This window comes from Sus scrofa, chromosome 13, assembly GCF_054392235.1.
Source record: "Sus scrofa isolate SSC_HxYL_T2T_F1_AM1 chromosome 13, Sscrofa_HxYL_maternal_Yorkshire_Landrace_v2.0, whole genome shotgun sequence".
NCBI classification, from domain to species: domain Eukaryota; kingdom Metazoa; phylum Chordata; class Mammalia; order Artiodactyla; family Suidae; genus Sus; species Sus scrofa.
Window position 1 is genome coordinate 134,577,521 of NC_139395.1, and position 21,217 is coordinate 134,598,737.

Below are 21,217 nucleotides of genomic sequence, written 5' to 3' on the forward strand. Positions count from 1 at the left end.
CACAGCCTTCAAGCCACATGTGCCCTTATCATTGCTTTGGTGTGTATCTTTTTAGATGTTTTGCTTTACATGTACTTACAAATATATTAACCTAGAGAAACATAATTTTTAAGTAACAAAAAAGTGTTTTGTACTGTGTCTATCATTTGGCAACTTGTCTCTTTTATTTAAACTGCGTAGTGTCTTGCAGAATCATGTATTATTGAATTATAAATGTATTTCATCATTTGTTTACTGCCGCACAGCATGCCATGGCTGTCTCATAACTTCTTTAACTATTTCTGAATTAGTGACCCTTAGGTGGTTTCCAATTCTTTGCTAACATAAACAAAGCTGTACCCCTTGGCCATGTCCGTTTGTCCAGTGTTTTTCTAAAAATGTAAAAGAAGTGAGAAGTGGAGTGAGAAGTGGGGTCTATGGTGGGCACATTAAAAAATCTAATAAATGCTGCTGAATTGCCTTTGAAAGTGGATGAACCACGTTTTAGTCCTACTAGGTATATATATAAGAATATTGGGGAGTTCCTGTCATGGCTCAGTGGAAACAAATCTGACTAGAATCCATGAGGACACAGGTTTGATCCCTGGCTTTGCCCAGTGGACTAAGGATCCAGGGTTGCCATGAGCTGTGGTGTAGTTCGCAGATGTGGCTCACACTGGTGTTGCTGTGGCTGTGGTGTAGGCCAGCAGCTGTAGCTCCGATTCAACCCCTAACCTGGGAATGTCCATATGCTGTGGGGGAGGCCCTAAAAAGACAAAAAAAAAAAAAAAAAAAAGTGAATAAATGAATATGTTTAAGAGGAATTTCAGATTTATGAACTTCTATAATATGATATTGACTAATAATATAGCGAAATTGAGCCTTAATGATGGTATCGTCAGGTAAACTAATAGTTACTAAAATTGGAGTTCCTGTCGTGGCGCAGCGGTTAACGAATCTGACTAGGAACCATGAGGTTGCAGGTTCGATCCCTGGCCTTGTTCAGTGGGTTAAGGATCCGGCATTGCTGTGAGCTGTAGTGTAGGTCGCAGATGCAGCTTGGATTCTGCGTTGCTGTGGCTGTGGTGTAGGCCGGCAGCTACAGTTCCGATTGGACCCTAGCCTTGGAACCTCCATATGCCATGGGAGCGGCCTTAGAAAAGGCAAAAAAAAGACAAAAAAAAAAAAAATTACTAAAATCAAAGAATATGGTATACCAAAGTTTCTATCTCTGATTTTATTCTTTTCAGCGCTTAAAAACAAAAAGAAGTAATATTTATGAAATCATAGCAGGTATACTTGGGAAGTTTGAAGACTATAAAATATAAATAGCTAATATAACCACAATTAGTTCAAAGTAATTTTATTGGTTGGAATATTTAGATCCCAAGATAAAAATTTCTGGAGTACCTACAACATTAGGTACCTATCATGTCCTTTCAGTGTACACTAAAAGAGATCAATAGATACATCCCTGCCTTTGAGATGCTCATAGGAATTTTCTGAATTTAGGTACAAGTCTGAGACATAAATTCAGGCTAGGAAACATCTTCTTGGGGAACAATTCATGGAAAAAAGATGTTAGGATTTAAGCTGACCACTGCCTCCCACATATGCCATTGATAGACGCCAAATAAAGGTACTCTGACTTAAGCATTTGTAGAACTGATATGCACATAATTCAGAATAGTAATCCCACTGACTTTCAGATGTGTCAAATGTGGTCCATCCTTGGGTATTATCTGCTGCATTGTAGCTGATATAATCTTAACTGCTGCATTTGGGTGCTATTTCACATGAAGGGCTCAGGGGAGGCTTTTTGGAAGAAGAGGTCATTTGAATGAGTCTTTAAGGAGAGAAGAGGTAGCACATGGAAGAAAAAGCATAAGGTCAGATATAGGAAAAGAGGGGACCCAAGTCGCTTCTGTTGAGCCTTCCCTCAGTAGCACAGGATGGGGTGAAGAAAAAGGTTGTACTGTCCTTGCCTTGAACTCTTATCCCTTTCCCAACTCCCTGTGAAGAGCAAAGGCTGAGGTTGCAACTGGAGTCAGTGGATCCAGAGGTGGGGGTGACGATGTCAGAAGGCAGAAATCAACTACTGAAGGCTCATTCACTTACATATCTGGGAGTAGATGCTGGTGGTAGCTTGGGAACCCAGCTGGGACTATTGGCCAGAACATTTTCTTGGGGCTTCTCTGTCTGCTGCCTGGGAGTCCTGATAGCATAGTAGTTAGGTCCTAGGGGCACATATTCCAGAAGAACCAGGGGAAAGCTATATCACCTTTTATGATTAGTGTCAAAAGTCATACAGCATCCCTTCTACAAAAGGCAAAAGCCCAGATTTAAGGCAATGGAACATAAACCCCACCTCTTGATGGGAGGAACATCAATACATTATGTCAAGAGCCTGTGGGCTGGGGGACAGTGTTGCCATCATCTTTGGAAAATACTGTCTGCTAGAATATATCTCCCATAAAAAGACACTGATATCTTTTCCTTTTTTCCTTTTTGTTTGGCTGCCTCACAGCATGTGCAGTTCCCTGGTCAGGGATCAGATCCTAGCTACACTGTGTGGGGCCAGGGATTAAACCTGCATCCTGGCACTGCAGAGACACCACCAATCCCATTAAGCCCCAGCAAGAAATCTGAGACGCTGATATCTTGATGAGAAACCTGTTGCCAAAATGAATGATACTCTAGATAAACTTCCATAGGAAGCTTGATGTGTAAAATATTCCATGAGAGAAGATAATGCGGAAATTGGTTTGAGACTGAAGAGGCTTGAGTTATGGTCCCTGTTTTCCCATTATGCTACTGTTTGAAATAGAGAACATTATGTAACATCTTCAGGCTTCAGTTTTCTCACTTATAAATAAGAAGGTGGAACAAGAGTACTCCTAGTTCTAAACATAGATAAAGCAAATCACATTTAGCCTGTGTATTTCAGATTGCTACCTTTTTGCATTAACCTAAGACAGTTTGTGATCTCTAGTCTAAATCAGATGATGTTTGATGGCAAGAGATAGGGGTGAGTCCCGTGTCACAATGATATATTTGTAACTGAGATAGACTTGGAATTTACTTTGAGAACGTTTCCAAGTTTAAGGCTCTGATTTACTGATTTTTTAAAAAAAGTACATTGAAAGTCCATCAGCTGATGCCATGGAGATAGTTTGGATCAAAATTATACCTGAGTCTAAATTGATAATTTAAATTAGTTTAAGTGGTTATAAATCATATCAGATCAGTTCTTAAACTAACTCAGCTAGGCTATGAACTTAGAGTCTAAAGATCATTCCTATATGATAAAATTAGACCATTCATGAGTGAAGAGAGACAGCTGAGTTAGTGTTAATTGTATTTACAGTTTTTCTTTTCTTTCTTTTTTTTTTCAGTACTCAATTTATCCCAAGTAGTAATCATCATGAGTCTAAATTTTTAAACAAATACATCTCATGAAACTAATGTTGAAATTGAGACAAAGCTGTCAATAATTAAAGTTGGTTCATTTCTTCAGTGAAAAGTAAAGAACAGACAGGACTTTGCCTAAATAAAACTATTTTCTATGTGCACATGTATTTGTGTGGGTACACATCCACACATCTATTTATGTACATATGTGTGTATAATGCACACATGTTAATAATATTGCCGGGTACATAAGATAGGAAAGTATAACGTGATATAAAGTAAAACCTCGAATGAGGATACTCCCTTAAAGCTGAAATTAAATGTCATTTAAGGAACAACTGCAAGGGTACAATCTTCTTGGTAAGCAAGAAATTGTATAAAGAAATAAAACATGTAGAAAGATTTGTGGGATTAAAAACATAACCCCCTCCCAACATGTGGAAGGGCATACACATTCACAAATGAAGAATTACTGGAATTAATATTGATCTTTTGGTTTCCTTTTTTCTTTAGTACTAGTTATTTCTATTTTGAGATTTTTATTCATTAAGAAAAAAAGTGTCTCTGTTTATGGACCATACTTCCCCCATGGAAACACAATATAAGATTGGTCCAAAAATAAAAAGTTGCAGATTTGTGGTCTGTAGTAATTAAAAAAGAAACTTCTTATGCACTAGTAGCATTTCCCTGTAGGTATAGTCAATTTCCCACAGCAATAGAAGATATAATTATACTGATGTAAATCACAGCCAGATGCCTGGGAGGGATTGGCCTTTCACCTTCTTTAATTCATTGGAAGATTTTTATCTTTTGACAGGTACTGTCAGGTGGAGCAAGGGGCTGGGAGGCAGGATATTTTTTTGGTAACTAATTCACTTGAAGGAAAAAAACCCCACCTTATTGCCAGCACTCAAAAGCAGTGAAATAATCTCATCTGAGCAGAAAATTCTCTAGTTTTTTCTTTTTTCTTTCCCATCTCAATATCTCTCCTCATATGCCCTGCCCTCCCTCTCTCTGTCCCTAGGTCCTCTCATTTGCTCCCTGCTCCCCCCACCCCAAAACACTAACTATTCCTTCGGACCTCTTGTTGCCAAAATATGTGTAAAGAAATGTGTATATATTTACACACACACACACACACACACACACACACACACACACACGTGTATTTTTCTCCCCTTCCCCAGAATGAACCTTTGTTGCCAGCTTTTGTGCTTTACATTGCACAGAAAAATCAACACCAGGAAAAGCCAGCATCTGGAATGACTTTCTACCTTAACCAGGTCTGACTTATATTCACAGTTTCTTCCTGGTTTGCTGCATTTGTTCCTTTTGGACAAAACCACCTGGAGTGTAAGGTTGGATGTCTAGGATTGCGTGAGAGTCAAAGCAGCTCCAGTGACTCATGGGAGTTGACGCTGAGAACCCAAGAAGTGAAGGAGATGTAGCACCAGCCACCCAACTGGAAATGAAAAGATGCCTGGAGTTTGGTCATTTCTTTTACCTTCCTCCACATTCCTTTTATTTTTGTGGCAAAACTTGAAACAAAGCTACAGTAAAAGTACTTTCATTCAGTGGGTGGTGGAGGTTCTGACTCAGGCTTTGCAAACATGACATTGCTTGAACCCCAAGATGAATGCTCCCGCAGGATTCTGGAAAAACAAAGCAGCTGCTGCATGGCATGGCATCTGTCCCTTCAGGAATTCCGGCCAGGCTGGGGAGGCGGAGTCACAGGTGCACATGAATGGAATCACCAAAGTTCAAAGGGGTTTTGAACTTCAGATCTAGGCTTTCTTGGTTTCATTTGGCCAATTTGGATAACACATTTAGGTCTGGATCTACTAAAGCAGAAATTTCCAACACTGTCTCTAATATTTTTAAATTATTTTAAGAAACTAGATTATGTTAATAAAATATTATTATTACTTTGATAATATACTAGTCACCCATGTAGGATATTATTAAATAAATTATAGCATGGCCATATGATGGAACAGCATATAGCTGTTAAGAATGATGCTGTAGAAGATAATGAAAAAGTTTCATGAGGGGTTCCCATTGTGGCTCAGTGGAAGCGAATCTGAGTAATATCCATGAGGACGCAGGTTCCATCTCTGGCCTTGCTCAGTGGGTTAAGGATACGGTGTTGCCATGAGCTGTGGAGTAGTTTGCAGACACGGCTCAGATCTGGCCTTGCTGTGGCTGTGGCGTAGGCCAGAGGCTATAGCTCTGATTCAACCTCTAGCCTGGGAACCTCCGCATGCTGCCGATGCCCCCCTCCCCCCCAAAAAAAGACTAAAAAAAATTCCATGATAGATTGTTATGTAGAAAAAAAAAAGTTATAAAACTGTGGTACAATATTAACCCATTTCATGGAGAAAAGGAAAGGTAAAGAAGGGAAAATGTAGATCAATATCCAAAACAGGAAAATTAATTCCAAACTGTTAAAATGCTACCATTAGTTATCTATGGATGGTTGGAGAGCAGGGAATTTAATTTTCTTCTTTTTATTTATCTGAATTTTAAGAGGTGGGGAATATGTGTTATTTTGGTAGTAATAATAATGATGATAATATAATTTAAGAAAAAAACAGATTATATGGTGCTTTTAGAGCTTCTCACTTTTGTGTTTGGCACTTGGCACCTATTGAATAAAAATAACAAGATTTACGGCATAGTTGTGGAAAGAGCAAATGACAGGAAGTTTCTAGAAATTCCTTTATCTTTTTGTCTTTTTCTCTTTTCTGGGGCCACACCCTCGGCATATGGAGGTTTCCAGGCTCGGGGCCTAATCAGAGCTGTAGCCACTGGCCTATGCCACAGCCACAGGAATGTGGGATCCAAGCAGAATCTTCAACCTATACCACAGCTCACAGTATGTGCGGGATCCTTAACCCACTGAGCAAGGCCAGGGATCGAACCCGCAATCTCATGGTTCCTAGTCGGATTGGTTAACCACTGAGCCACGATGGGAACCCCTAGAAATTTCTTTAGAAAGCCAAGGCTTTGGGCCTGAATATGTTAGGCATTCCTGCTCATTCCCAGTCCCAAGTCCACATGACGGTGAGTGATACATTGACTGGGCACCACCATATACATGGGGGTTAGAGGTTTCATAAACTAAGGTGATACTGACTTCATCACAGAAAGGAAATATTTTAGCCAAACATTTGTTGTTGGTTGAATGTTCTGAGGATGCAAAAATTCTAGCCCAAATGTCTCAGGTTATGTGGGTCACTAGTCTATTTATAAAAAACTTGCTGGAGTTCCTGTCGTGGCTCAGTGGTTAACGAATCTGACTAGGAACCATTAGGTTGCGGGTTCGATCCCCGGCCTTGCTCAGTGGGTTAAGGATCCGGCGTTGCTGTGAGCTGTGGTGTAGGTTGCAGACGCAGCTCAGATCCCGCGTTGCTGTGGCTCTGGCGTAGGCCAGTGGCTACAGCTCTAATTGGACCCCTAGCCTGGGAACCTCCATATGCCAAGGGAGTGGCCCTAGAAAAGGCAAAAAGACAAAAAAACCCCAAAAAACAAACAAAAAAAACCCTTGCTGACTCTATGCCCTATAGATGTGCAATAGGTGAATGGACAGTTGGGCTGTGTATCTCGTGGCTGAGTGCAGTGTTTTAGGTAAGAACCTAAAATGGTTCCATGAATGTAGGCTCCCTAGGGAGCTCTCACCTGATATTTTTGGTCTTTTCATTATATATTGTAGTCAGTAAGGCCTTTGGCCTCCCTAGACTAAGAGGCAGGCTATTATTTACTCATGCATCACTGTGGGCCTGGCATTCCACATGCCTTGTCTCATCTCTGTATGAACTCTGCAAGGTGGGAATGATTGTCAGAGAATTTAAGTCCTTAGGCCTGAACCCACATCTATCTGACTGAAAACCTGATGCCTATTGAATCACCAATACCATGATTTCATTATAAACACAATCCCCCACCTTACTTGATTATTTACAAGTAGCCTAGTCAAATCTAGATACTAGTTTTTATTATTACACCGACCCTTTCCCTTTCTTCCTTCTTTCCTCCTTCCTTTCATCCATTCTATTTTCTTTATTTCTCTCTCTCTTTTAAATCTTTTAAACAAAGAGAAACAACATTTAAATGTAAGAAAAAGCAACAGGTGACTTCATTCATTGTGCTCTAATCTATAGCCTACCAAGATATTTTTTCTCTATTTAAAAAGTTATGCAGCTATATAACTTTTCTCTTTCAACCCAGGTTATCATTTTAAACTTTGCTAATGGGAGAAGGGGAAGAAGGAAATTAACATTTATATATAAAAACAAACCTCTTTATTAAGGAAAACTTTAAAACAAATGCAGATAGTATAATGACCCCTCCATATACCCAACGCCACTCAGCTTCAATTCATAGAACACTTATTTCATCTAAATTGTCCATCTCCCTTCCCTGGAGTTCCCATCGTGGCACAATGGTTAATGAATCTGACTAGGAACCATGAGGTTGCAGGTTCGATCCCTGGCCTTGCTCAGTGGGTTAAGGATCAGGCGTTTCCGTGAGCTGTGGTGTAGGTCGCAGACGCGGCTCGGATCCCTTGTTGTTGTGGCTCTGGCATAGGCTGGTGGCTACAGCTCCGATTCAACCCCTAGCCTGGGAACCTCCATATGCCGCGGGAGCAGCCCTAGAAAAAGGCAAAATAAATAAATAAATAAATAAATAGTCCATCTCCCTTCCCATATTATTTTGAAGCAAATCCCAGGCATCTTACCATTTCATCCATAAATAGTTGAGCATGTATCTCTAAAAAATAAAGCTTCTAAACAAAAACATACATTACTATTATATCTTGAAAAATTAACACTAGGGGACTTCCCTGGTGGCTCAGCAGCTTAAGGATCTGGTGTTGCCAATTCTGTGGCTTGGATTGGATCTCTGGCCCTGGAAATTCCACATGCCATGGGTGTGGCCTAAAAAAATTAACAATAAATCTTTACTATTATGAAATACCTAGTCAGTATTTTCATTTGCAATTGTCTCAAAAATTTCCTGTTTTTTTTATGGTTTACGTAAATCAGTGTCCAAATGTGGCTCAAACATAATTTGCTGTTACTTTTTCTTTCTTAATCTTTAGGTCTCTTTCTTCACATGATGTGCCTTATTTATTGAAGAAAAGTGACCATTTGGCCTGTAGAATTTTCCAGTCTGGATTTGGTGGATTGTATTCCTGCAGTGTACCTAACATATTCCTCTATCTTCTGTCTGTATTTCTTATACATTGATATTTGCATCTAGAGGATTGGCCAGATTCAGATTTGGTTTTTCTTTTGGTGAGATTATTTCATAGGTGGTGTTTGGATCTTCCATGAAGGGCGCTTACTGATGGCTCTCTCCTTTGGTGAGGTCAGAAGTTGTTGATAACCGTTGCCCAGATCCATTAATTCATTAGTGGCCATAAAATGGTAATACTCCAATTCTATAATTCTTTCTTTATTATACTATTATTGTATACAAAAATTTATTAGCCAGAATATCTCTTTAAAGAGAAACTCATTCTCATATACTATTTATTGAAATGCTACCGTATGCTGGACATTTTATATATAGTGTTTCATAAGTCAAAGTGCTAATAATTTGTAAGCCATTTTCCCATAAAACTAATTCTTAGACATTTTTCGTGCGGCGGAAGTATTTCCCCTCCTCTTTCCATTCTTCTTTTCTCCATCCCCCTCTCCCTTTGCCTTCAATTCTTTCATTTTCCTCTTTGGATTTGTTTTTGCAAGGACGCAGTCATATCAGTGGCCATTATGAGATCATAAGAGAACTGGAAGTTCTGAACATGCAGAAATTAGATTTGAATGGTCTTTGCTTTTTAGCTGTCTAAGAGAATGTAGCCTATTCCCAGGAGCGCTGGCCACATGCAGCTGGGTTTACTGGAGAGGTACCTGATCTGGTCAGGTTTTACTGGAATCCTAGATATCTGGAGGGTAAATTTCATTCTGGTACTTATGTCTGATTTTGCTTTTGGGGGGTAACTCATTCTTGCTTTCAGTCCATTCATGAAGTTTATTAGTGGGTAAGTAAGCTGTTTGTTTTTCAGAGTTTAAATCAATATTTTAAACTGATTTTTGTATGAAACAAGGTGCTGTCCAACACAAAATCAAAGAATGTTATGTCCCATAAGATTGCTCTTGGTCCACAAAATTTGGGGTACTTGATAAAGAATCTGTGCTAGTTGGGGGCTCAGCCTTTGTTGAATTGGTGAGACCCAGGTATGAGAGGGTGAGACCTCTTTAGGCAAAATGATCTTTCAAAGATACCAGAGCACCTCAAAGGCTAGGCTGTGTCAAAGCTCTGCCCAAATGTCCTGAGCAGTCCAGGCTAGAAGAACCAGTCTCCTTGGGTTGAGCCTAAAGCAGGCACTTTAGGGACAGGTCACTGAAGGAAGGGTCAGGAGGCAGATGTGGTTCAAACCCTGGCCCAGCCACTTTTCTTTTTTTTTTTTTTTGTCTTTTTTTGGTCCTTTCTTTGCCTTTTCTAGGGCTGCTCCCTCGGCATATGGAGGTTCCCAGGCTAAGGGTCTCATCAAAGCTGTAGCCGCCAGCCTATACCACAGTCATAGCAACGTGGGATCCGAGCTGCGTCTGTGACCTACACCACAGCTCACGGCAATGCTGGATCCTTAACCCACTGAGCAAGGCCAGGGATCAAACCTGTAACCTCATGGTTCCTAGTCGAATTCGTTAACCACTGTGCCATGACGGGAAATCCAGCCAATTTCTAAGAGGGACTCCAGACAATATCCAAATCTCTTTGAGCCTCAGTTTCTCCATCTGTCAAAAGATGATGGATATACTTTTATTGCCTCTATAGAACTGTTGCAAAAAATCAAATAAAATAATGCCAGTGTTTTGACAGCCTTAAGGCTCTATTCAAATTAAAAAAAAACCCTCAATCTATATTTATTTACTTTAATTGTAAAATGGCATAGTTAAGGAGCTCCCATTGTGGCACAGCAAAAATGAATATGAGTAGGAACAATGGGATTGCAGGTTTGATCCCTGGCCTGGCTCAATGGGTTAAGGATCTGGTGTTGCTGTGAGCTGTGGTATAGGTCACAGATGCAGCTCGGATCCTGTGTTGCTGTGGCTATGGTGTAGGCTGGCAGCTATATCTCTGATTGGACCCCTAGCCTGGAAACCTCCATATGCTGCTGGAGCAGCTCAAGAAAAGGCAAAAAGACAAAAAAAAAAAAAAAAAAAAAAAGATACTAGCATAGTTAAGAAAAATTTTTAAAATTATGTATCATAACTTCTTAACACTTTAAAAAAATTTGCACATTGTTTCTAGTCATTATTCACATACCAAAATTTTACAGACTTGAAATCATGTTAGGATATCATTTTATATTTTGCATGTGTAGTTTAACATTTAACATTTCTATGGTTCTGGTTGCTATATTATTTTTATAATTATTGATTGTTATAACCATGGTTGACCATTTAAGTGATTTCCTTTTACATACAAAACTGTCACGAACATCTTTGTGCATGAATTATTTCCTAGAATAAATCCCCAGGGGTGTGATGACTGGGTGAAAATTTATGGGCATTTTTATGGCTCTTAATAGATTTCGCCATATTGCTTTCCAAAGGCTAGTAACAATGAACTTGACACCAGCAATGAATGTGCTTCATTTAAAGTGATTATTTAAATCAATTATCCACCATCCATATGTGAAGGCATGTTTCAGGATCCTTGTCTGCCAGGACCTTCCATATTTGACTCATTCATTCATAAGAAAAATAAAACAAGGAGGCTACGATGAATAACAACAAGAGGTCTATTAGTTAAGATCCTAGAAAAGCCAGTCCATTTTTTTGCATGTAATGCTTGTTTGTCTATATGACTTTATAGATTTGGTGATATTTCTGCAAATTTCCTGAAACATAGAGAGAAACAATACATACTGCATTATCAGAATCTTTTATGAAATCATATATAGAAATAGGATTTTTTTTCTCATCCTATTTTTCAGGAACTCAATTTTTTAATACCAATCAAAATCTTTTTTCATTCTGTTTTGTTTTGTTTGTGGGATGTTGGTTAGGTAGGTTATGTTTCAAAAGCATGACTGAACTCCGAGTAGATATTAATATGTATACTTTCAAACTATGGTATTATAATAACATCCATCTTTTGTGTGTATAGATCTTTTAACTTTCAAAGCTCTTTCATGTTTTTTTCTCATTTGATCCTCACAACATTGCATGGGGTAGGTCAGGATGGCCTTATCATCTCAGTTTGACTGATGGGGAGACTGAGGTACAAGGACACTTCGCTAAGATCATTCCCTTCTCAGAGCTGCCATGCTTCCTGGCTCTTTTCGTCCAATTGTACTGTCTTTAAAAATACTCTTTCATATCTAGTACTGTGCTTTTCAATTAGCATTTAAAAAATATATGGTTATATAGAATTAGCTTTTCTTTTAAAAAGGCTGTCTTGGAATTCCTGTTGTGGCTCAGCAGGTTAAGAACCCAACTAGTATCCTTGAAGATGCAGGTTCGATCCTTGGCCTCGCTCAGTGGGTTAAGGATCCAGCATTGCCACGAGCCACTTTGTATGTAGGTCATAGACAAGGCTTGGATCCAGCATTGCTGTGGCTGTGGCCTCTGATTTGACCCCTAGCCTGGGAACTTCCATGTGCTGCAGGTGAGGCCCTAAAAAGACAAAAGAAAAGGCTTTCTTGTAAAATGGCCTTGGCTTTTTCTGTACAAGAGTAATGGGATGAAGGGAGTTCTTTAGTTAACGTCACTGCTGAGTGGCTAGTATGTGTCAGGCACGTCGTACTGTTTTTTGTTTTGTTTTTTCCTTTTTTGCGCATACTGCGGCACATGGAGTTTCCGGGGTCAGGGATCAAACTGGAGCCATAGTTGGGACCTATGCTGCAGCTGCCACCAGATCCTTTAACCCACTGTGCTTAAAGGGGTTGGAAGCTTCGTCTTTACATCACAGCAGGAACTCCATGTCTTATTGCTTTAATCCTCATCACAACACTGTGAAGAAGGGGGTGTTACCACTCACTATGTTATAGGGAAGAAAACTGCAATTCACAGAAGTAAAGAATGTTTCCAATTTCATGGAGCTAGAAGGTGACAGAGCTAGGACTCGAACCCAAACCCATTCGGTCTGAATCAAATGATCTTTCATCTGTTGTACACAGTTTTCCTGAAGGATCACTTTTCAAATAGTTAATAAAGCATACCATAATTTTTTTTCTTATTATAAAAGCAATATATCATTATCAAATAGCATTTGGAAATGTAGAAAATTCTATTTACACAATGTCAGGCTATGCTTTTTACAATTTAAGATATTGTAAAGACTTATTTAATTAGTTGACATCCCAGAGATGAAAGCATGGAGTTTAAGCCTCTAGTCAGCTATTTTTTTTGTCCCCTAAAAGTCTAGCTTTCTGTAAAGCTTAAAGGTTTAACTCATTAAATCCCACCTACCTGGTTTATGGACTCTCCGGTTTCCGGTCTTGTACTTATTTTATTTGTTCACTTGGGAAGAAAGCAAACACAACAAAAAGAAATCAAGCCCTGACTTGGTCCAGTAGCTAACAGAGCATCTTAAATCAACACAGCCAGTGTAACTTGTACTGATTCAAGTAATTATTTCTGTCTCTAGCATTTCACATTGTCTTTACTACCAAAACTTCCTGATACTCAGATGTGGAACAATGGGAGGCCCAGATGTTTATTGGTGTAAGACTCATCTCCAGCTTATGAAAAGAAGATGCAATTTCCAGCCTTGTCTTAGACCTCCAGTGTCACACCCTTTCTTTTGACTACATTGAAGTGGTAGCAGAAAGCATTCCTCGAGACACAATGGAGCAACGTAGCAGCCACCCCAGAGCTGCAGTTGGTATTAGGTTACCGGTCTGCAGTTTTTTTCTTTTTTTTTTTTCCTATCCTTCCTGTTTACAGGAAAGTTGGGACAAGGTCAGGGAAAGTGCGGAATTGCTATCAGCTCAGCTGAGGCCACACCTGAATGAAAAGTTTGGTGCTGAAACAAGATCAAACTTGAGTGTTACTTGGAATTGAAGACAGCAAATGTCACTGTAGAAATGAGACTGCTTCATAGCGTTGTTTGAAAGGGGACCAAAGCCCAACCTGAGCAATTAATTTCAGTTCGGCTGACATTACTTGTGGGCCTAGTCCCTGCAGCTCTTTGTGCCGCGCAGTCCAGGGTGTGCCTGCCGAGCCCGGCCTTGCCACAGCTGAACTGCACACACACACTCATAGAATACTGCTTGTTATCACCCTGATTCTGATCTGAAACAGGTCCACTCCGGTTCTAGGAAACAAATTCCATAGAGCAACAGCTTCAGAGAGCGTAATTAACCTATATCCTGTTCTGTCCCCTGACCCTTGTGATATACAGATTTTTAACATTTTGCTCATATTCTAGCTGCTGGCGTGCTGACTCGTTTAATGAAATTCATATCTGGTCTAAGGAGCTGTCATTAGATGAAAATTATTACTGAGCCTGCAAGCAACTCTCAGATGATTTTGAGAACCTCCAGAATTAATTACGTTTGGAGACAGTGCCAGCTACATTGGGTCAATCTGTTTCTTCTCATTTCAATTAAATTGAATTTAGCAAACATTCATTGCATTCCTACTGTGTGCCAAGCACTGTGGTTACAGAAATGAATGGGACGCGGTTTGTGCCCTAAGGAGTTCTTGATCCAGCAAATTTTGTAGTCTCTCATTCTCCCTCGCCTCTTTTGCAGACATATTCTATTACCCCCACCCACTGCTTTTGCGTTTGGGGTGGGGTTGGGAGGATGGTGCTGTTTCTTTTCTTTACATCACATGTGAGAGGGTTTTCTTCTTTCTGCTGTGGACAAACTCTCCCAGGTCCTGTTCCTAACTCTGCTATAGTCTTCCTGGTTCGAGGGCTACAGTAGCTTTGGAAGGATGAGCCTGTGCATCTGGATTGAAAAATGAGGCCAATTGTTATTATCAGAGAAGCGGAGCCAAAAGCTTGGTGAACTGTGGATTTGTCCGGGGGAAAAAAATCATTATGGTTGTGTTTTTCTGAGTTATGGGAAGAAAAGCGGCTGTGATTTGAATTCCCCTCAAGCACTTGTAGGAAAAGGAGAAATATGCAGAAGACGCTTGTCTCTTCATTCCTGTCTCTCATTTAGAAGATTCCCCAAGTCATCACAGACCATTTGCTGGCCTGGCTAAAGATGGCTATTTAGAAGTTTTAATTGAAAACTTGGCTTGGATTTTTCGGTTTAGACCTACAGATGAGAATCTACATTTTGAGGCACGATTCCAAATGAACAATTTTCCTTGAAAACAGACATATTTTTCAGCCTCATATGACTAATGGCACATGAAGGGAGTCTAGTAATCACGTAATTAGTTCCCCATTACTAAGAAATCATTTTTGGAGTCCATGAGATGTGGTTTGCAAAAACTTCAGTGGTTCTGCACCAACAACCTAAACTTTGGAGACCCAGATTTGAAGACAAAGGCCCAATTTTCAGTGATAGAGCTGTGGGGGAATTCTTCTAACTGGGGGACAAATCTTGGTTTAAACTCATTTTCTTTGTATTTTGTTTAGAATCCAACCCTTGGATCAGATTCAGGAAAAAAACTTGCTAGAGGATTTGTAAACTTTTCACAGATCTTAGGCCCTTCTCAAGTTCATATGCTTGTCTAGATTCCATGCTGAGTTTGAGAATTTGATGGATCATATGTCATTTGTAAAGTTTTCTCAGCTTGTTATACTATAAACCATGATTTCAAAAGGACTGGGCTACTTTTTTTTTTCTTTTTAATAAGCTAAAGGGAAGTAACTGTGAGCAGTATTTGTACATTTGAAAATAATTCCTGGGATGTTTGGGATTTTGATAAGAGAAACTCAAGTGATTCTACATAAAAAAATAAACTGAAGAGGATTTTTCCCACTTAGTGTTAACCTTTACAAGATTAGATACAAGCTGATAACCACTGAATCTAAGTGATGGATGTTTGAGTTTCTAATCTCTAATTTATGTTTTTTTTTTTTTTTTTTTTTTTTCCTTTTTTGGCTGCACCCATGGTATATGGAAGTTCTCAGGTCAGGAATCGAATCTGAGCAATGCCGGTTCCTCAACCCAGTGCATGGTGCTGGGAATTGAACCTGCAACACCACAGAGATAGGCTGGATCATTAACTCACTGCACCACAGTAAGAACTCCTCTAATTTATGGATTTTTGTTTTTGTTTTTGTTTTTTCGCTTTTTTTGTCTTTTCAGGGCTGCATCCTCGGCATATGGAGGTTCCCAGGCTAGGGGTCCAATCAGAGCTGTAGCCACCGGCCTATACTACAGCCATAGCAACGCTGGATCCTTAACCCACTGAGCAAGGCCAGGAATTGAACCTGCCACCTCATGGTTCTTAGGCGGATTCATTTCTGCTGCGCCACGACGGGAACTCCTAATTTGTTTTAAATTTTCAATAATAAAAAGTTAAATATAAATTTTAAAGACAAAAAGAGGCCAATAAGAAAAATTACAAGGAAATTAGAAAGAGAGGAGGAGGAAAGAGAGCAGGCAAGAGAGAGAATTACCGATCTTTTGCAATGATGTGATAAAATTACCACATCTCTGGAACCACTAATTATTGTCAGTAATAAATAAAAATAATTAATACTAACAGTCCCTTATAGAATATTTAACATATACTTGGACCTTAAGAATATTATCCCATCTAACCTCTACAACTACCTTTGATATACTTACTTGTAAATAATACAAAATATTTATATGTTTAAAAATGTTAAGTACCGAGGCTTAAAGAATTTATGCAACTTGCTCTAAATCATATGTTAATAAAAGGCATATTATTTATAATATAACCAGCAGTGAAAGCATGGGGCTATGTGATAATTGCTTCCTAAAGGATGAAGAAGCTTGGGTGGGAAAGAATTCATTCAGCTTTATGAAGGTATATATCTGTAAGTGTTTCCACCAGCAGAAACACTTCGGAGCCAGACTGATCTCACTTTTTTTTTGGTTGTACCATTCTATGCAGAAGTTCCCAGGGCCAGGGATCGAAACTGTGGCACAGCAGAGACCTGAGCCACATCGGTGACAATGCTGGATCCTTAACCCTCTGAGCCACCAGGGAATTCCTTGATCTCGCCTTGAATCTTGCCTTGGTAGCTTATGGCTGTTGGACCTCAGGCGGGACTGAGCATCTCTGGGCCCTGGTTTCCTCATCTATAAAACAGAGGACATGGTATGCATTCAGTAGAGCATAGCTATTGTCATCTCTTGCCTGCTTTCTTCAGGTCTGGCTCTGTTTGAGTAATTGTCCACACTGTTCCAGCTTTTCATGGTAGAAGAGTCATACTGGATGGACTTCAGTATAATTTTTAGCAATAAGAAGAGGCTTAAAAACTGACCTTATGTTAACAGAATATGGAGTCTAAGTCTACTTGAAATTTACTGCATCAGCCTGACTTTTGAACTTTTTTTTTTTAACCACACACACGGGGATATTTTTATAATTGTTTGTCAGACAACAGTGAATCATCTCATTGCTACTGAGTCATCGCTCCAGGACTGGAAGAAGGATGAGTAAGGGCTCATCAGGACTGATTCCAGCATTCCTCAGAAGTCTGGAAGTTCTTTGGATTGACTTGATTATTTTCCTATTCTTCCTCTGAGCCAGGGATAATTTTAGGAACATAATGGCATAGTCAGGCTTACCTACTCAGAAGCTCAGTGTGCTTAGACTTACTGTTCCGATGGGTAAAAAAATTTAAAAAATTGGTGAAGTCAGTGAAAAGCCAGACTAGCCAAAGTTGGTTGAAATAACTAATTTAAAACAGTAACTCAGAAACCCTTATAGACCTGACCAAGCATAGTAAAATTAACTTAATATTCTTTTTTTCCTCTTTTTTCTTTTTAGGGCTGCATCTGTAGCATATGGAAGTTCCCAGCCTAGGAGTCGAATAGGAGCTGCAGCTGCCCACCTACACCACTGCCACAGCAACACTGGATCCAAGCTGCCTCCTTGCAGCTTATGGCAACGCTGGATCCTTAACCCATTGAGTGAGGGCAGGGATTGAACCTGCATACTCATAGACACTAGTCAGGTTCTTAACCTGCTAAGCCACAATGGGAACTCCGAACTTAATGTTCTTAAAATTGTCATACTGTATGCTGTATTGATAAGAACAAGAAACAGAAGGGCATCTGAAAGAGAGGATGAAAGTTTCTAAGTGCACCTTGCATGCATCCACAGCATCATGAATCTCTTGACTTTTCCTCCTCCAGCGCTATCCTCTCCTACCTCATCCTAATCAGGACTGTGTTATTTGACCATGAGCTCTTAAATATCTAACTATGCCAGGGTTTTCCTCAAAGTCATCCATAGAAGTATAGAAGTACTGCTATGAAACAAAAATTTTCACGTACTTTGTTGGACAGGCTTTCTTCCCGTATAGAGAAGGCAATACATTTCCAAGTGCTGCAGTTAATTTCAGCTCCCAGAGTTGGTTTACCATACTATGGACATGGCTGACCTAGTAATTAATTAAGTTTGGGATGTCCCAGGTAAAGAAGCTGGTGAAAGGATTATTTCATTTAAAACATTTTTTTCCCTATAGGAAGCCTTCATATTCTAAGTCATTATGTTATAAAATAACTGCTTATGTATACCTTCACTGTTAGACATTGACAGGGTATGGAAGGAGACAAAACATTATCAAAGAAAAGCAAATGTTGCCTTTTAAACATTATTAAAAATAATAATTAAAAATTTAATTTTTCTGAAAAGAGAGACCCTAGCTAGTTTGCAGAAACCATTCTAGTTTGTAAATCAACTGTCTAATATGTTTTGTGTTTAATTTTTTCCTTGATCAAATTCCCTTTAATATCACTGGGAGTTATGTCTGAATAATTACTTTAGAATTGGGCCCAACATAGACTTCTGAATTGGCAAATTCTAGATATGAGGTGAGTAGTTTCAGTGTGTGTCAACTGGGGGAGGGAGAAGTAAATCCTTGAAACTTCTGGAATGTACACATATTTTATTTCTGTCCTCCATTTGGTGGGATTTCCATAGGATACAAGGGAACTACCTTGTGGAGGCTGCGCATTGTTATATGGAAAAGTGACTTTGGCATGTGAAAAGTCCTGAGAATTATCCTGAAAACCTATTTTCAGAAAAAAACAACCCTTTAGTCAGCTGCCCTTCCAATACAGGTGGTCTCCCAGGCAGACTTTTCTGTGAACAAATGGAGAAGTGGAGGAATCTGACTGTTCCATTAGCGAATAAGCTGCTTTTGCGGAAAAATGCAAACTGGATTAAGGCTGGATTTTCTCAGAAAGAGGATAGGATCTAAGACCTGGAGATTGGTATTTGGTTTTGACGTTCACAATACCCTTTTAGTGTTTGGTCCAATAGATGACAGTAGGTCTGGAAAGGAAGCCTAGCAAACTCTTGCCCCCTAGAAAGGAGGGCCCAGAACTAGTACCATGGGAGCCTGGATGGGCTTGAGGGTTGAGGGTTGGGCAGGGCTGGACCAGGGCAAAGTTGTGAGGAAGAGAAAGCTTGATTTTTCAGATGCTCTACCTCCCTGACCCCAAGCATCCAGTAATGTGGGGGTTCCACAACTGTCATTTCCAACCTGAGCCTAGATTGCTTGGTTGCGATCAAGATTTCAAAAGAAATGAGAAAACAGTAAAACAACAACAACCGTTTTCTGTATTTGTGATTATAAATATAGTATACATTAATTGCAGGAAATTTGTAATATTCAGTAAGGAGTAAAGACAATGAGTTATTCTCTATCCATCATTCAGAGATAAATGACTTATATTCATTACTCAGAGATAAATGACTTGTAAGCTATTCTGGTTATTGTGTTTCTATTATATGTCACACACATTTTGAGTAGGAGTGAGGTTATCAGTTGACACTTAGGATTATTTTCTACTCTTCTCCCCATCAAGATTTATTCTACATCTCATTCCTTTAAGATCTTGTTGAATGCTAGAGGTGTAGTCAGTTCTATTATAATGTGATCCATATGCACTCCTGAGAATATCATGCTATGCATAATTGCACAATAAAACCTATAAGACTTACGGGAAAAAGGGATTAAAGGAACAATTCAGAAGGTTGTCAGTCCATCAAAAAATGGGCAGAATGTCTAAACAGACAACTATCCAAAGAAGACATACAGATGGCCAAAAACTACATGAAAAGATATTCAACATCACAAATTATTAGAGAAACACATATCAAAACTTCTATGAGGCACCCCCTTACACCAGCAAGAATGGCCATCATTAAAAATTCTACAAAAAATAAATGCTGGAGAGGGTGTTGGAGAAAAGGGAACCCTATTATACTGTTGGTGGGAATATAAATTGGTGCAACCACTGTGGAAAACAGTATGGAGAGTCCTCAGAAAACTCAGAATTACCATTTGATCCAGCATTCCTAGTCCTGGGCATCTTATCCAGAGAAAACCATGACTTGAAAAGATAACATGCACCACAATGTTCATTGCAGCACTTTTATACAATAACCAAGACATAGAAGCAACCTAAATGTCCATCGACAGAGGAGTGGATAAAGAAGATGTGGTATATACAGACAATGGAATATTACTCAGCAATAAAACAATGAAATAATGGCATTTGCAGCAACATGGATATGCCTAGAAATTATCATGCTAAGTAAAGTTAGTGAGACACCGATGTCATATGCAAACATATGTGGAATCTGAAAAAAGGACAGAAAGAACTTCTTTGCAGAACAGATATTCAACAGACTTTGAAAAACTTATGGTTTCCAAAGGAGACAGGTTGGGGGGTGGGGGGGATGGGTTGGGGGTTTGGGATGGAAAATGCTATAAAATTGGGTTGTGATGATTGTTGTACTATTACAATTGTAATAAAATTCACTGAGTTAAAAAAATAGTGTTGTCAGTAAGGAGTTCCAGTTGTGGCTCAGCAAATTAAGAACCCGACTAGTATGCATGAGGATGTGGGTTTGATCCATGGCTTTACTCAGAGGGTTAAGAATCCAGAGTTGCCACAAGCTGAGGCATGGGTCATGGACTCAGCTCAGATCTGGCATTGCTGTGGCTGTGGCGTAGGCCTGCAGATGCAGCTCTAGCCTGGGAACTTCAATATGCCGCAGGTGTGGCCCTAAAAAGATAAAAAGATTAAAAAAAAATTTAAGGAGTTCCTCTTGTAGCAGAAACAAATCTGACCAGCATCCAGGAGGATGCAGGTTTGATCCCGGGCCTTGCTCAGTGGGTTAAGGATCCAGAGTTGCTGTGAGCTGTGGTGTAGGTTGCAAATACTGCTTGGATCCCTCATTGCTGTGGCTGTGGTGTAGGCTAGAAACTCTTAAATAGTTTCTCATTTACTTGCAGCTTCACTGGGTAACTGAAAGCTTTGAAAATCTTAATATTTGATGCAACTAAACCAGCCACTACTATCATTAAAAGAACCACTGTCACAGGGTTTAGTGATTTCTGTTTGAGGTCTTTAAGTATCTATGCTGATTTCCTTTGTGTGTATACCGATTGGCTTTTGATTCAAGACTCTTAGACAGGTTTGGGCTGTTGAATGTGTGTTTGTATAGGAAAGTCAACAAGTGTAAAAACAGAAGACATAACCTCATAGAATAACACATGTGATGAATTCAGGTAGTTGAAGTTCGAGTTGTGTGTGTAGTTCTACCCTTGTTGGTTCAGCTGGAACACAGCAGTTTTCTGCAGAAAACTGTTTCTTGCAGAAAAAATTGTGCAAAAGCAAATGTGAAATCTC